This window comes from Saccopteryx leptura, chromosome 1, assembly GCF_036850995.1.
Source record: "Saccopteryx leptura isolate mSacLep1 chromosome 1, mSacLep1_pri_phased_curated, whole genome shotgun sequence".
Classification (NCBI taxonomy): Eukaryota; Metazoa; Chordata; class Mammalia; order Chiroptera; family Emballonuridae; genus Saccopteryx; species Saccopteryx leptura.
This window is the reverse complement of record NC_089503.1, coordinates 169367285-169385034: the sequence shown is the minus strand read 5'-3', so window position 1 is coordinate 169385034 and position 17750 is coordinate 169367285.

Sequence of the window (17750 nt, the reverse complement as noted above, 5' to 3'; positions counted from 1 at the left end):
TGCTTCTACCCACCTATTTCTAATATATAGCTTGGATATTACTGTTATAAAATACCCCTACTAATATTGTCAATGAATTATATTTCTACTCCAGTAATTAAGAAAGTACCCCCAGAATTGAACGGACAAAGTTCCAAGAAAGAATTCAAAACTTGTGGAGATGAAATTAGCAAAAATGCTAAAATCATTAACAAATGCAAGAATTGAGATTTTGTTAAAAAAAACAAACAGCTTTATAAGACAAAAGGAATTTAATATGTATGTACCATGGATTACAGGATTTCTGTAGAATGAATGTATATCCTGTTCTCTGTCTTAGGAAATGACAAACATTGCTTTCTGCATTTGTCCAAGGGATAACTTAATGTTTGTTGCACCCTTTGTCTCTGAGAATTATCAATGACAGAAGAAGGTGACAAAGTAAACATCAAACACATTTGAAGATAAGTTGATCTCACTAGGGGGTTTGAACTAGTTAATTATAGTGTTTTTGCCCTAGGTAAACTCCACATATTAAGAGGCCTAGTTGATCTCAAAGGAATTTACAAATAGCACGTATGAAAGGAACAAACAGTGGCCATTTGGGAATGCAAATCAAATTTCAAAACAGATAGGCTTTGTAAATCTGAGAGTATTTTTGGACTCTTTTTGTCTTTCTTTACATAAATAACCTGCCATTGTATCCAAGGGCATTTTTCCTCAGCCTCGTGTAGGAGGCATAATTACACAGAATGCTTTAAATAAAAAAAAAAAATTTTACATAAATGTTAGATTATAGTTGGAACTTGATGTCACCTATAGTCAGAGTCTGATGAATATACTGCTATTAAATGTCCAAATTAGGATATAATAGTCTATTTGTAAAAATAGGACCTAATGAAGTAAAATAAGCTTATAATTAACAACACAGATACTCCTCTTCCATTATTTTCTTACTTGTTAACTAAGTTCAGATGATACTAAACAGTCTTGAAAAATAACTTTTGAAGGTTGCTCCCTCGTCCACTGACTAGAGTCATAAAATGAATGGTGACTGTCTATAAAAAATGTTTAAAAAATGTATTTTATTTTCAGCTTACAGTATCTTCTTTAATACCCATTACAGGTCACAAATTCTGTGCTTCTTTTCTCTTGTTTTGTTGAAAATATCATCCTAGTTCTTTTTTTCATCTTCTGAATGTTAAATTTTCTTGAAGTTTCTAATCAAGTTAAACATCAAGATTTACTCTATGCACATTTTATTGTCTGATAGTATCAGAAGTACCTAAAAGACACAAAAACTGTAGGCCAGTTTGGGCCTTCAAACAGTTCTGTGAAGAAAAGAATCCCATTTGCACTTGTCTGAACTAGTGTTTAGCTAATAAGAATTGATTTATCTTGACATGAAACTGAGATGTAGGAATAGATCAGTGCCAAATATGATGTTGGGTTTTATGAGATGTGTTAGATGTTATGCATTAGAAATTGTATTAATGAAGTATTTATATTTGCATATTTTTTATTTTTTTAATACAGAAGCAATGCATATTCTTTTAAGGACATCTTAAAGTTACATAGGAATATAAAAATTGGGGAAAAATGCCAATTTCTGGTTATAATAATAATCATTGATTACAGTTGCTAACATGTTGGCATATTTCTCATATTTTTCTATGCATAAGTTAAAAATATTGTAATCACTTTATATATAATTTTGCTTTTTTTCCCCCCCTGTATTTTTCTGAAGCCAGAAACGGGGAGAGACAGGCAGACAGACTCCCGCATGCGCCCGATCGGGATCCACCCGGCACGTCCACCAGGGGGCGATGCTCTGCCCACCAGGGGGCGATGCTCTGCCCCTCCGGGGCGTCGCTCTGTTGCGACCAGAGCCACTCTAGCGCCTGGGGCAGAGGCCGAGGAGCCATCCCCAGCGCCCGGGCCATCTTTGCTCCAGTGGAGCCTTGGCTGCGGGAGGGAAGAGAGAGACAGAGAGGAAGGAGAGGGGGAGGAGTGGAGAAGCAGATGGGCGCTTCTCCTGTGTGCCCTGGCCAGGAATCGAACCCAGAACTTCTGCACGCCAGGCCGACGCTCTACCACTGAGCCAACCGGCCAGGGCCTATAATTTTGCTTTTTATAGAGTAATTGCTTTTTCAATTAAGATAAATATATTTTCCACATTATTGCCTCTTTTAGTCACTTTTTTTTTTTTTTAATTTTTCTGAAGTGAGAAGCAGGGAGGCAGAGAGACAGATTCCCCCATGTGCCCAACCGGGATCCACCTGGCATGCACATCTGGGGGAGATGCTCTGCCCTTCTGGGGCATTGCTCCGTTGCAACTGGAGCCATTCTAGAGCCTGATGCAGAGGCCATGGAGCCATCCTCAGTGCCAGGGCCAACTTTGCTCCAGTGGAGCCTTGCCTGCAGGTGGGGAAGAGAGACACAGAGAGCGAAAGGAGAGGGGGAAGGGTGGAGAAGCAGATGGGTGCTTCTCCTGTGTGCCCTGGCCGGGAGTCAAAACTGATACATCCACATGCTGGGCCGATACTCTACTGCTGAGCTAGCTGGGCAGGGCTAGTCACTAACTCTAATGCAGTTGGTCCTAATTACTTTTTTTTTTTTATAAATAAATTTTTATTTTAATGGGGTGACATCAATAAATCAGGGTACATATATTCAAAGAAAACATTTCCAGGTTATCTTGTCATTTAGTTCTGTTGCATACCCACTGATCGTCCTCCGTCACCCTCTATCCAGTTTTCTTTGTACCCCTCCCCCTCCCCCTCCCCCTCTCCCTCCTTCCCTCCCTCCACCCCCCGTAACCACCACACTCCTGTCCATGTCTCTTAGTCTTGCTTTTATGTCCTACCAATGTATGGAATCCAGCAGTTCTTGTTTTTTTCTGATTCGCTTATTTCACTCCGCATAATGTTATCAAGATTCCACCATTCTGCTGTAAGTGATCCGATGTCATCATTTTTTCTAGCTGAATTGTATACCATGGTGTATATGTGCCCCATCTTCTTTATCCAGTCTTCTATTTTTTTTTCAGTGATTAAAAGCCTTTAAGCAAACTCTTGGCCAATACAGCAAGAATCCATAAAAGAGTAGTGTCCTTAACATGTTCATCAAGTCCAAGTTGGCCCCATCACCATGCCAAATCCCTAAAAAATGCAACCCAACCACAGTTCAGTCTGTTAGGAGCTGTCACAGGGAGCAGGAGTCCAGGAAAAGTCCACATCCAGGAAAAGTCTGTATGGCACTGGAATTGTTGTCACAATTCTATACTTTGCAACTCATATCCAAGTCCCAATGACCGCTGCTTCTAGCTGGTAATGATTCAGGTAGACTGGAAAAGCCATTTGCAGCATGCGTGGATATGGAGCTTCTGTTCTCCTCTGCCTGGAGAGATAAGACCAGGTTGCTTTTCCCTGGAGCTCTGCGACTGTGGCATCGTAAAGAGAACCTTGGGATATACTAAGCTGGGTGGCAAAGGTAGATTCATAATAGAAGTTGGCAAAAGGGGGAAAGAGAGCTCTAAATTGGAAGTAGGTCCCAGCCTGAAATATGAGTGGGGCATTGAGGTAGGAGGGATAAAGGAAACACTATATATTAAGCAAAGCAGCAGAAAATAGGACTATCAACACCCACAACAGAGATCTTTGAGGGAAGAATAAAAAACCTGACTATTCAGGCAAAACATAGTTAAGTGGCCCTTGTGCAAATGAGATCAGTTTACCTGCTTCTTGGAAGAAATACTCTAGGCTCGTCCACAGTGTCGTAGATGGGGCTGACGGCCCTGGGCACCTTCAGCCTTCAGTGGCAAACCCCAGCTTTCTGGGCAAGGTTAGGTCATAGGTGGCTGGAGCAGGGCTGGGAGAGACTGAACCCTCCCTTAGAGGAGCGAGGGGGAAGCCTACCTTCCAGTGTCCCTGTTACCTCACAGCAGAGGCATGTAAGCCTGGCAGGCTTTAGCTCAATGACCTTCCTTTCCACTATTGAAGCAGACCCCAGATGGCATCCTATGAGACCCCTTTGGGTGTTGAGCCTTTAAGGGTGTATCCTAAAAGCTGGTAGTTCCCCTGATCTCTATTGGGCTTTTTCTGCCTCTAGGTATCTTAAAAGCTATGCTCAGATCTCGCTGAGGGGTTTGAGGGTCCCCATCCGCCTATATAAATCTTTTCCATATATCTGGAGCTATTTGGAAAAAGACAAAACAGTGTTATTAGCTGGATCTAATAAAGAAGGTAGTAGTTTGCAGGAAAAAAAGATTTGGTGTCTCCTGTTCATCAGCATTCAAAAGAAATGTAATTTTTTTTTTTTTTAAGTAAAAAGCATGATATGGTAGACCCGTAGGAGTTCCAGGATATGACTACCCCCTTTTAAATTTTTAAATTTTTTTAATTGACCTTAAAATGTTTGCTGTGTACACTTTAATAATACCTTAACTTTAAAGATTGTAAGCATGACAAAATACAGTAAATGCTTTTGCTCCATATGCAGGAGTATTTTCAGTTTAGCCAGTTTAGGAAATCCAATAATAGAACAATGCATACAGACCATGAGCTATAACATGCTTAGCAGCCTGTCCTGTTCTGACAGAGGTTACTATAGATCCGGAATATGTATCCACTGTAATGTGGACATACGACTGTTTGCCAAATGAAGGTATATGAGTAACATCCATCTGCCAAAGTTGTCCTGGTAGGGGCCCTTGAGGGTTAACTCCAGATGAAGGGGCAGTATAGGACCCCTTGGACAGGATTTCCCTATCTGCCATGCTGCTTCCCGAGAAGGTTGAAACTGTTTACACTGGGCTGCAGCGTTCTGGTGATGAATAGTATGAGACTGACTTGCTCGGTCTGTCATGGTTGCTCCATATAATTTTCTTTTGGGTAGCTTGATCAACAAGGGCATTCCTAGGCCCTGGCCGGTTGGCTCAGTGGTAGAGCATTGGCCTGGCATGCAGGATTCCTGGGTTCGATTCTGTCCAGAGCACGCAGGAGAAGCACCCATCTACTTCTCCACCCCTCCCCCTCTCCTTCCTCTCTGTCTCTCTCTTCCCCTCCTGCCGCCAAGGCTCCACCAGAGCAAAGCCACCCGGGCACTAAGGATGGCCCCATGGCCTCTGCCTCAGTCGCTAGAATGGCTCTGGTTGCAACAGAGCAACACCCCAAATGGGCAGAGCATTCCCCCCTGGTAGGCATGCCAGGTGGATCCCGGTCAGGCACATGCGGGAGTCTGTCTGACTGCCTCCCCATTTTCATCTTCAGAAAAATACAAAAAATAAATAAATAAAAGAAAAAATAAAACAACAAAACAAAAAACAAAAAAAAGAAAAGAGAAACAAAAGGGCATTCCCTTGTGTTAAAGCTCCAGGGAGTATGGAGTGAGCTTGAATATGTCCTATGAAACATGGAGCTCTATGTTGACATATAAGTCATTGAAGAAGGAGGAACTGCTGAAATAGTTCATCAGCATTTGTCCCTAAGACAGCAGTCTTTATAGTGGGAACACCATAAGTAAATATTTGCTGTCTGTCTATACATTAAAGGGGGAATATGGCAAATGCTGAAAAGCCATAATCTTTGTGCCCCTCCCCTCTCCCAACCCCCTCCCTCTCCTCCCCCCACCCTGTAACCCCAACACTGTTGTTCATGTCTCTGAGTCTCATCTTTATGTCCCACCTATGTATGGAATCATATAGCTCTTAGTTTTTTCTGATTTACTTCTTTCGCTCCGTATAATGTTATCAAGACCCATCCATGTTTTTGTAAAAGATCCTATGTCATCACTTCTTACGGCTGAGTAGTATTCCATAGTATATATATACCAAAGCTTTTTAATCCACTCGTCCTCTGATGGACACTTGGGCTGTTTCCAGATCTTTGCTATTGTGAACAATGCTGCCATAAACATGGGGGGGGGGTGCATTTCTTCTTTTCAAACAGTGCTATGGTGTTCTTGGGGTATATTCCTAACAGTGGTATAGCTGGGTCAAAAGGCAGTTCAATTTTTAATTTCTTGAGGAATCTCCATACTGTTTTCCACAGTGGTTGCACCAGTCTGCATTCCCACCAACAGTGCAGGAGGGTTCCCTTTTCTCCACATCCTCACCAGCACTTATTCTGTGTTGTTTTATTGATGAGCGCCATTCTGACTGGTGTGAGGTGATATCTCATTGTGGTTTTAATTTGCATTTCTCTAATCATTAGTGATGTTGAACATTTTTTCATATGCCTATTGGCCATCTGTGTGTCCTCTTTGGAGAAGTGTCTATTCATTTCTTTTGCCCATTTTTTGATTGGATTGTTTGTCTTCCTGGTATTAAGTTTTACAAGTTCTTTATAAATTTTGGTTATTAACCCTTATCAGATGCAATGTCAAATATATTCTCCCATTGTGTAGTTTATCTTTTTATTCTGTTCTTATTGTCTTTAGCTGTGCAGAAGCTTGTTAGTTTGATAAAGTCCCATTTGTTTACCCTATCTTTTATTTCACTTGCCTGTGAAGACAAATCCGCAAATATATTGCTGCAACAGATGTCAGAGAGCTTACTTCCTATGTTTTCTTCTAAGATGCTTATGGTTTCACGGCTTACATTTAAGTCTTTTATCCATTTTGAGTTTACTTTGTGCGTAGTGTAAGTTGGTGGTCTAGTTTCATTTTTTTGCAGGTAGCTGTCCAATTATCCCAACACCATTTGTTGAAGAGGCTATCTTTACTCCAATGTATTTCCTTACCTCCTTTGTCAAATATCAGTTGTCCATAGCTGTGGGTTTATTTCTGGGTTCTCTGTTCTGTTCCATTGATCTATGTGCCTGTTCTTATGCCAGTACCATGCTGTTTTGTGTACAATGGCCTTATAATATAACTTGATATCTGGAAGTGTGATACCTCCTGCTTTATTCTTCCTTTTCAAGATTGCTGAGGCAATTCGTGTTCTCTTTTGGTTCCATATAAATTTTTGGAATATGTGTTCTATATCTTTGAAGTAAGTCATTGGTATTTTAATTGGTCTTGCATTGAATTTATAGATTGCTTTGGGTAATATAGACATTTTAATGATGTTTATTCTTCCTAACCATGAGCACGGTATATGCCTCCACTTATTCGTATCTTCCCTGATTTCTTTTATCAATGTTTTATAATTTTCGAGTACAAGTCTTTAATCTCCTTGGTTAGATTTATTCCTAGATACTTTATTTTTTTGGTTGCAGTGGTAAAGGGGATTGATTCCTTGATTTCTCTTTCTGACAGTTCATTATTAGTGTATAAAAATGCCTCTGATTTCTGAGTATTGATTTTATATCCTGCCACCTTGCCAAATTCATTTATTAGGTCTAGTAGTTTTTTGACTGAGACTTTAGGGTTTTCTATATACAATATCATATCATCTGCAAATAATGATAGTTTTACTTCTTCTTTTCCAATTTGGATGCCTTTTATTTCTTTTTCTTGTCTGATTGCTTTGGCTAGGACTTCCAGAACTATGTTGAATAAGAGTGGTGAAAGGGGGCACCCCTGCCTTGTTCCTGATCTTAAGGGGATTGCTTCTAATTTTTGCACATTGAGTATGATGTTGGCTGTGGGTTTGTCATAGATGGCCTTTATCATGTTGAGGTATGTTCCCTGTATTCCCACTTTGCTGAGAGTTTTGATCATGAATGGGTGCTGGATTTTACCAAATGCTTTTTCTGCATCTATTGAAATTATCATGTGGTTTTTCTCCTTTCTTTTGTTTATGTGATGAATCACATTGATTGATTTGCAAATATTGTACCAGGCTTGCCTCCCAAGAATAAATCCCACTTGATCATGGTGTATGATTTTTTTCATATATTGCTGGATCCGGTTTGCTAATATTTTGTTGAGGATTTTTGCATCTAAGTTCATCAGGGATATTGGCTTATAATTTCCTTTTTTTGTGTTGTCTTTGCCTGGTTTTGGAATCAGAATTATGCTCACCTCATAAAAGGAGTTTGGAAGTCTTCCTTCCTCTTTTATTTTTTGAAATATTAGCTTGAGAAAGATAGGAGTTAGTTCTTCTTTGAATATTTGGTAGGATTCACTTGTGAAGCCATCAGGCCCAGGACTTTTCTTTTTTGGGAGTTTTTTGATAGCTGTTTCAATCTCATTTGTTGTAATCGGTCTATTTAGGTTTTCCGATTCTTCCAGATTGATTTTTGGAAGATTTTATGATTCAAGGAATTTGTCCATTTTATCTAGGTTGTCTAGTTTTTTGGCGTAGAGTTCTTCATAATATTTTCTTACAATATTTTGTATTTCTGTTGTGTCAGTTGTTATTTCTCCACTCTCGTTTCTAATTTTATTTATTTGAGTCCTCTCTCTTTTTTTCTTGGTAAGTCTCGTTAAAGGTTCATCAATCTTGTTTACCTTTTCAAAGAACCAGCTCCTGGTTTCATTGATCCTCTGTATTGTTTCTTTAGCCTCTATGTCATTTATTTCTGCTCTGATCTTTATTATTTCCTTCCCTCTACTAGCTCTGGGATTTACTTGCTGTTCTTTTTCTAGTTCTTTTAGATGCAGGGTTAAATTGTTTATTTCAGCTTTTTCTATCTTCTTGAGGTATGCGTGTAATGCTATAAACTTCCCTCTCAGGACTGCTTTTGCTGTGTCCCATAAATTTTGAGTTGATATATGCTCATTATCATTTGTTTTTAGGAAATTTTTAATTTCTCCTTTGATCTCAAAGTTAATCCATTCATTATTTAATAACATGCTATTTAGTTTCCAAGTGTTTAAATGTTTTTCAGTTTTTCTATTGTGATTTCTAGTTTAATGCCATTGTGATCAGAGAAAGTGCTCAATATGATTTCAATCTTCTTAAATTTATTGAGACCGCTTTTGTGCCCTAACATGTGGTCTATTCTAGAGAATGTACCGTGAGCGCTTGAAAAGAATGTATATTCTGCTGTTTTAGGGTGAAAGGTTCTGAAGATATCTATTAAATCGAGTTGATCTAATATGTCCTTTAAGTCTGCTGTTTCTTTATTAATTTTCTTTCTTGAGGATTTATCTAATGATGTTAATGGGGTATTGAAATCCCTTACTATTATAGTATTGCTGTTGATCTTGCCCTTTAAGTGCATCAAAGTCTGCTTTATATATTTAGGTGCTCCTATATTAGGTGCGTAGATATTTATAATGGTTATATCTTCCTTTTGGATTGCTCCCTTTATCATTATGTAGTGACCTTCTTTATCTCTAACTATGGTCTTTGTTTTAAAGTCCATTTTGTCTGATATAAGTATTGCTTTTTTTTCATTTTCATTTGCATGAAATATTTTTTTCCATCCTTTTATCTTCAGTCTGTGTACATCTTTTGATTTAAGGTGTGTCTCTTGTAGACAGCATATGTATGGTCCTGTTTTCTTATCCACACAGCAACCCTATGTCTCTTGATCAGATCATTTAATCCATTAACATTTAAGGTTATTACTGATATGTAATTGTCTATTGCCATTTTTTTTTTCTTTAAAACTGTATTCCTCTTTTGTTGTATTCTTTTTTTCCTTTGATCTAGTTACAACAGGTCCCTTAGCATTTCTTGCAGCCTTGGTTTGGTTGCAGTGAATTCCTTGAGGTTTTTTTTGTCTGTAAAGCTTTTTATTTCTCCTTCAATTTTAAATGATACCCTTGCTAGATAAAGTAGTCTTGGTTGTAGGTTCTTGTTCTGCATTACTTTGAATATTTCTTGCCATTCCCTTCTGGCCTCAAGTGTTTCTGTTGAGAAGTCAGAAGTCATCCTTATGGGGGCTCCTTTGTAGGTGATAGTCTTTTTTTCTCTAGCAGCTTTTAATATTTTCTCTTTATCACTTAGCTTTGGTATTTTAATTATGATGTGTCTTGGTGTTGGTTTCTTTGGGTTTCTCCTTAATGGAGTTCTCTGTGCTTCCTGAACATATGAAATGTTTTCCTGCCTTAATTGGGGGAAGTTTTCTGCTATGATTTGTTTGAACAAAGTCTCTATCCCTTGTTCTTTCTCTTCTTCTTCAGGAACCCCTATGATGCGGATGTTATTTCTCTTCATGTTGTCACAGAGCTCTCTTAGAGTTTCCTCAGACTTTTTGAGTCTCTTTTCTTTTCTCTGCTCTGCTTCCGTGCCTTTATTTATCGTGTCCTCTAACTCGCTGATTCGATTCTCTGCTTCATCCATCCTGCTTTTAATTCCTTCCATTGTATTCTTTATTTCAGATATTGTATTTGTCATTTCTGACTGATTCTTTTTTATTATTTCAATGTCCTTTTTTATATTTGTTATCTCTTTATTTAGGTTTTCATAATGGCCATCTATGGTTGTTCTAATATCTTTGAGCATCCTAACAATTGTTATTTTAAACTCTGCATCTGGTAATTTGGTTATATCTGATTCACTTAGGTCCTTTTCTGGGGATTCCTCTTGGTTTATTTGTGTTGTATTTCTCTGCCTCCGCATTTTCTCTTCACGGGAGTGGCTGTGATCACACACTCAGGTGCACAAGCCTTGGTGGCCTTGGCCTTTGCCCCGCCCCTGTGTGTGACGTTATGTTCCGTCCTGAGGGCACTGGCGAGCACCTTTGCTCAGCTGCGGGTCTCCGCCTGTTTCCAGGCTTTTGCCCTGCCCTTGCAGGAGGAGCCCCCTCGAGGAACGGCTGCTAGCCTTGGCTCTACCACCAGGCAGGACTGGGTGCCCAAGCTCAGCTCAGTAGCGGAACTCCGCCTCTTCTGGGCTTTTGGCTCCACCCCCGCGGGAGGAGCTGGCTACCAAGTCAGACTGTAAGCCTGGGTTGCACGGGCGGGGCAAGGCTGTGCTCCTGTGCCCTTGCTCAGGGGCTGGTCTCCACCCTTTCCGGGGTTCCCGCCCTTCTCCCGAAGGCTGGATTACAGGCTGCTGGCAACTGCGCTTGACCGCTTTTGCACGCCCCCTTTTCCCCAGCCGGGCAAGATTGAGCTCACACCTGAGCCCAGTGGTGGCCAGCTGGCTTCCGCCCCTGCCAGCAGAACTGCACTTTTGTCTCCCGCTGCCGCCCGCCATCCGGCAAGCCCTCAGCCGCGTGGGTGGGGGCGTTGCAGCTCGGACCCTAAGACTCACTACTGTAGCCTCAAAAGCCCCCTCCTTCTATGCGACTGTGCTCTGAGTGGCGCGGGGGAGCTTGTTTGGCTGCTCTCCTGCTTCCCTTTGCTGGTATTGCTGTTTCCAGGGGAAATATTCACTTCAGCTTTGGGGAGTGTCTCGTCCCAGGGGTTAGGGTGGCTATCTCCCAAAATGTTTCTCCCTGTGCCTCCTAGATTACACTCTCTTCCTGTTACTCTGGTCCTCTCCTCTCTCCCCCTGTCCCCAGGAGCCCCTGGTGAGTGGTTGTGAGAGAGATGTTCTGCGCGGTCCCTTTAAGAAGGATCCTGGGTCTGAGAAATCAGACTCTTTCTCACAAACAGTATCCTGACTTGTTTCCAGCTAAATACTGTCCTTACGCCTCTTCTAGGCTCTGGGGCTTCAGGCTGGGGCTTTGTTCCTGGAGCTCAGGATCCTTCCCCCTCTGCTAAACTCACTTCCCACCATGCGAGTCTCTCCCTGCTGCCGTTCGCCCCAGGGAGCTGGGCAGCCCTCTCCGTGTTTTCGCTTCTCCTACCAGTCTCGGTGTGGCTTCTTCAGTGTTCCTTGGTTGAAGAGTCCTCTTAGTTTAGTCCAAAGTTTGTTTTTCCAGATGATAGTTCTTAAAATTAGTTTGTAATCCACTTTGGTTCTGGGAGGTAGATGTTGGTACTTCCGCCTACTCCAGCGCCATCTTGTCTCCCTCCTTCTGCTATATTTCAATATGACAGAAACACTGTATATCTGCTCAAATTCTGTGGCCCTTTGGATCTAAGATTTTAAGCCTCTAAGAACCAATTTTTGCCCCTTAGGGGCAATATTGCCCCTACTGATGATACATGATCTAGAGTTTTTCAGTCTCTCTCTCTCTTTCTCTGGGTAAGATCTTGTCTTCTTACACTCTAATCCAGGTCACCTCGAGCCCTGCTCTGTCCTCTAATTACTTTTTGACAATGAGCTACATGCTAGGCTCCAAGGTCCCTGCCTCGTCCGTGCCCTAAAGCAGATTGTAGACATGACTGGTGGGCAGACAAGTAAGTAAGCAGTTTCAACCCAGAAAGACCAGTTACAAGAAGACTAAATATATGCATTTACTTTATAGGCACACATGTTGACTCTTGAATGTCACAAACTATTTGTAATTGTCCATCATTTTCTGATGTTTTAGCATGTCTAGTACTACTGGGGATCATCAGCTATTCTTACATAACAACTTGCACTAACAAATGTCACTTGCAATGACCTCACTTTGGGATTGCCTTCTCTTTAACTTTCCATCTTCTCATTTACTTAAACAGAATAAACTGATTGTTTGTTTTTTTATATAACATTTTGATCATTTCATTATCTCAGGATCATATGAGTCTGTTTTCTCATGTCGATCTTATTTTATTTTATTTTTTTGGTAATTATTTTTTCTTATGGTGCCATGAGTGCATGGTATCATGAGTGCTGATATGTGACCCCAGGGGAACAGGTTTGTGGCACATCTTCAAAGCATAAGCTGAAAGCACGTCCCAGGAGATCTGAGTTTGCTTCTGTCGGGAACACCCTGCAGCAAGGCCAGTGCTCCCGCTCCCAGCTCCCAGAGCTCTGTCCACCTCGGCTGCCTTTGCTTCTGCAGCTCACTCCCAAGACACAGTTAGACAGGACGGTTAGTTTGTTTCATTTCCATTTTCCATGCTGGTTTCAGAGCCAGTCTGATGTCTCTTGCCTGCCATGCACCAGACTGGTGGTCGTTGTGGGAATACCCACTCCGGTTTACTTCCCCTCTGCTGGTGGAAATTTGGGCAGAATTCCCACGTCCTGTGAGGCACTATCTTCTCTGTGGCCTCTTAACTAGAGTGTCCCAGTAAGGCCACAGACCAAAGCCCTGTTTTGCCCACTGGACTGGTTGATACCCTCAGGACAACATGTACTTTGGACTATCTCTCGGCTCATTGACAGCTCTAGCTGTTCTCTTCCCAGGGAGCATTCTACTATCTTTTCAACTCTTCTATATCTTATTATTCCTGAAAAGCATGTATTTATCCAGACTACTAGTTGTTTTCACAGAACCTCTCTCTTCATTCCAGAAGAGAAACTGTCTTAGCTAATTCCAAGGCCAGAACTCATAGTGGACCTGACTCGAGGTTCCATTGATGGTCCTGTTATTTTTCTTTAATGCTGCCTTCCACCCAACCATACTTGTTCAATATTTTTTACTGGTACATCCACATGTTCCTCTTCTAAGGATCAGTTCGAAACTACGATCTACGAGAAGTTAGCATGAATAATGCTTTCTTCAGCAAACCTAGTTAAAACTTAATGTTCAAGTTCTTTGCAAGTCGTAGAGAAGCTCGGTGTCACACTTGAAAATTTAAGACTGTAATGTGTTCTAACCTTTCAGGACCTTGATTTCTTTTAAGTCACAAGATGCAAGAATTTATTAGAGTTTGATGCACAAGTGATGGTGTGCTTAATATGTTATATGAGTACAGTGTCCTCTAATGCTCCCTGGGCCAACATAAAAACAAAAAGTTGCATCTCATTGGAGCTGTTGAAACACAAAAAAATTTTTAATAAATAAGAAATATAGTGCAATAAAATTCATCATTATATGAGGAATTGGGATAGCATTAAATGTCTTTGGAAACGTATTATTCTTTTGTTTTCTCAGTTCCTGTTCCATTCCATCATTGTCATGAATTCTTTAGATATTTCTTCAGGGGGTTTTAAAATCTAAACTGCCCCCAAATTCCCTTTTTCTCTAAGACTACTCCAGGATTAAATTTTAAGATTATTTTTCTTTTTCACAAATAAAACACCAACACATTCTACTTGGGTTTTGCATTGGGCAGAAATGTGCAAATGCTTCTTTGGTTCTGGTCTGTCTTTCTTCCCTCTCTGTGTTCTGCCCCAGGCATCTGTGGTAATGTGAAGATGCTCGATGGCCCATGAACCTTCTCTTTCCTGACCAGGTTGCAAGTGCCGAGGGATTTCTACTACCCAGGATTAGCACTGAACCAGTGACTGCATTAGTATTAATAGATAAATCTCCCTGTTCTCTTACTCCTTAGACAGCATAACTGAGGCTGGTGTTTTTCTCTGGCTCCCAAATCTCACCAGTGGGATTAAGTTGCACCTGGCCATCATGGTAACTTGCTTAGTAACAGACCATTTTGGTTTTGGCTTTCTTCCCTTCTCTTTATCACATTCCTACTTCTCTCCTGAAGTTCCCTGGGATCCCCTCCAAATAAGCTACCTGATCCTGAATCCTTGGAATAGGGTCAGCATCTTAGGAAACCCAGATGAAGACCTCTGTGCTCCTCCTGAGTTTAACAAAAAGGCATCAATTAGCTGAAGAAAGGTGGTTTAACGCTGAATTTATCCTTAGCTTTCCTGAATCATTATCAAATTCACAAATATTACAGGTCACATACCTTTTATAAAGAAACCTAATAAGAAATGAATGTGTGTCTAAGTTACTTACATTGTTCATTTAGAGTGGGAGTAGCAACTGTTAGTAAAAAAGATAACAGCCTTACCTGGTGATGGCGCAGTGGATATAGCATCAGACTGGGATGTGGAGGACCCAGGTTCGAAACCCCGAGATTGCCAGATTGAGCGCGGGCTCATCTGGTTTGAGCAAGGCTCACCTGCTTGAGCCCAAGGTCACTGGTTTGAGCAAGGGGTCAATCGATCTGCTGTAGCCCCCCAGTCAAGGCACATATGAGAAGGCAATTAATGAACAACTAAGGTGCCACAACGAAGAATGGATTCTTCTCATCTCTCTCCCTTCCTGTCTATCCCTGTCAGTGCCTCTCTCTGTCTCTGTCATACATACTCAAAAAGATAACAGATAATTCTATGAGACTTGTATAACATGTATATTTCATTTATATGAATATGTCACAACATCCTTATTAGATTGGAGCTATATTTATCAGCATGTTTAATGAAGAAACAGAGGGAACAAATGGTTGAATAACTTGTCTAAATCTAAAGTCTGTAAATGTTAGAGATGGGTTTATCACCAAGCACATCTACCTCAGAGGCTGCAATTCTAACCACCGTGCGCAGGATGATTAACTCACAGTTTTATTTCCAAGCAGGGCTTGAAGGTAAATTCTATGTGCTTTGGAAGTTTCTGTACATATCTATACATATTCTTTTAGATTGATGATCAAATACAAGTGGATCTGAGAACATACCATTGTTTTTATAGGCAATCTGGATGTGTAGTAAATCCCATTAACTGTGAAGCAGACCCTTCTCTTGTCTGTTTACAAGGGGATAAGTGCTGAGAAATTGAAGTTGGAATTAGGATTCTCAGGTTCTGTTTCCACTCATCTCTTTCTTGAGGCTGACATCTAGCCTTGGAAGTATTCCCTGCAAGCTGTTGATTTGATCAATTGAAACAGCCAGGGTTATTTAATCGTCTAAGAAAGAATGTATATTTACTGTGTGCCCTTTCTTTCTTATGGTATTGATCGTCAAGCTTTCATGGTGGCCTTCAGTCCAATAGCATCAGTAATACATCTTTGTATAGTAATCTTTTGGGGCTCGCAGATGTTGAAGTCCTATTTAGTGATGACATTTAAACTTCCAGATCATGTATTTTAAAGGCAAACATACATATTCACCTAAGCTTTATCTATTAAACATTTTATGGACATGCCATTCTCCTACATAGTACCAAATTGTTTAAGAGAAAATTTTTATAATGATGTCTAATTCATTCAATATAGCCTGCTAACTGTAACACATGTAAACCCAAAAGCTAAGAGAATACCTGATAAAACAGAATTAAGACCACCTTCGGATTATGAATAAAAGCCACAAACAATGAATACATTGAAAGGAGATTAGAATCTGTGAGCTTTTGCATGAAAACAAACAAACAAACAAAAAAAGACAACAAAAAACTGAAACAGCTTCCAGGAGTTTTTGCTTGGAAATATCGCAAAGGAATCAAAGTTTATGGTCTTGTGAGTCGTGGTAGGAACTCGGCATTTTTCTCTGGGTAAGATGGGGAGCTTCTGGATAAGTATAAGAAAAAGTGTAAATTGACCTCACTTGCTTTTTAACAGAAGGACTCTTGGAGCTCACTTGGGGGTAGACAATAAGGGGCAAGACAGAGATGGGAGGCTGTGGAATAATCCACCTGAGCATTAAGGTGACTTGGACCAGGGTCATCACAGTAGGGGTGGTGAGAGAAAGTTGATTCCTGGGCATATTTTGTGGTTAGGTTTAATGCGACCTGCAGACAAAGTGGATATAAGATGCGGGACAGAGAGAAATCAAGGATGACACCAAGTTTGGGGCCTGAACTCGGGGACAGTGGAGCGGCCATTAACAGAGTAAAGGCTCCAGGAGGGAGTTGACTTGGGGGCCAGACAGAGGAGCTAGGGTTTGGGCTGTGTTGAATTTGAGATGCTTTCTATAGACATTCTAGAAAATTTTCTTCAACTGCACCATAAACTGGCTCTCACAGACTTCATGGTCCTGGAGGCAATGTTGTGTTTAAAGTTAACCCCCTGTTCTCTTATCTTGTATTAAAAATTTGTGAATGAAAAGTTTCTAAGCTTTCCAATAGTGTTCTCTAAAGGATTTGTGTGTATGTATGTGTGTATGTGTGTGTGTGAAGAGTTAAATTAAATATGAAGATCCCTCTGGTCTCTCTATGAGATAATCAAATTTATTACTTCATAGGCGTCTCTAATACAACAGCAGCAACAACCAAGTTACCCTTATTTGAATCCGCTTGGCTGACATTTATTCTACATCCACCACTTGATCTAAAATCAATGCTCATGTCTCTAGTCACCTGTTCCGTGATGCTAGTCATTAAGTTTTAACAGGTGAAATCTACCTCGCTCTCATTACAAGTGGATAAGTGTAAGCTTACATCACTGTTCATTTATTTCTCCTCCTCTTTCTCTTCTCAGTAGCCATCCTGGCATATTTAAAAAGAAAATGGGCCAAATGAAACTTAAGCTTCTATTTTTTGGCATGCTTTAAAACCCAGCATGTAAATGTGGCCCCTGAGAGAAGCAAAGACAAGCTTACAAACAGATGTTTTCACAGGTAAACCATTGATTTTTAACCCTGAGGAGATAATAAAGCAATGTCAGCTTCTCTTTATCAACCTGAGTGCCAAGTCATCTATCAGCCTCAGGGGCTTGGGATGCTGACAAATGAATGGTGGTGGCAATGTCAGCATGATTCTTCTGATTCTTTGAAGCCTTAGATCTCTCTGAGGTTGGGATCCTTAGAGGCCCAACTAGAAGCAACACACTTATAGATACTAAGGGATCTTTTTACATATCTTCAAACCATCTTTTTAGACTGACATCAGCCAGTGCAAACTCCTAGGGCTTTCATATCCGTGCCTGCTTCAGATGTTTCCAGAAGTGCTTCAAAGGGACATCTTTTAAAATAGATGTTTTTAATTCCTGAAAAAAAATATTTTCTTTAAAAATCATCTAGAACTAATAATAAACAAACAACAACAACAACAAAAAATAATAAATGAAAGCACATGTAATCTCAGCCAGAGGAAATGTATCATCCATTGTATTTCTTTAGGCTGAGATCTTAGTGTGCATTTGTGTCTTTACAAAACAGTCATTTGATGCATGCTATTTTTGATCTTTTTCAGTTAAGGTGATATGATTTTCATCTTTCCATATAAGTA